The 371-nt window shown below is 38.3% G+C and overlaps 1 protein-coding gene across 1 annotated transcript in view; it reads right to left on the minus strand.

The window, feature by feature from the left end:
- Positions 1 to 371, minus strand: part of LOC119588846 (mucin-5AC-like) — a 26,891-nt gene that overhangs the window by 22,324 nt on the left and 4,196 nt on the right. The gene's annotated exons all lie outside the window — the stretch shown is intronic.

Raw genomic sequence — 371 nt, forward strand, 5'->3', positions numbered from 1 at the left:
CTTAAACAACTGTACTTATAAAATGAAAATCAGATGGTGTAAGGGCAGTGCATGCTATTCTCAATCTGTGCATATATCATAGATGCAATGTGCATCATTCATGCATTTCCCTTATGATGGCAAAAAGAATGGGAAAAAGGCACAAATATTTTAAAATACAGTAGCTATGCCACTGTATATGCAAAGCATTATAACTGCTATAATGCTGAATGGGACTTCAGTAACTATATAACCCTTTGGTAAAACACAAAGACAAACAATTCACTCATGCAACGTGCAAAAGAATGAGCCCTCTCTCTGAAAGCTCTGGGAGCTCATAACAGACTTTCCTTACCGGTGCACCCCCTTCTTAAAATCCTGCTCATGACCCT

This window comes from Penaeus monodon, chromosome 24 (assembly GCF_015228065.2).
Source record: "Penaeus monodon isolate SGIC_2016 chromosome 24, NSTDA_Pmon_1, whole genome shotgun sequence".
In the NCBI taxonomy this organism is placed as follows: Eukaryota; Metazoa; Arthropoda; class Malacostraca; order Decapoda; family Penaeidae; genus Penaeus; species Penaeus monodon.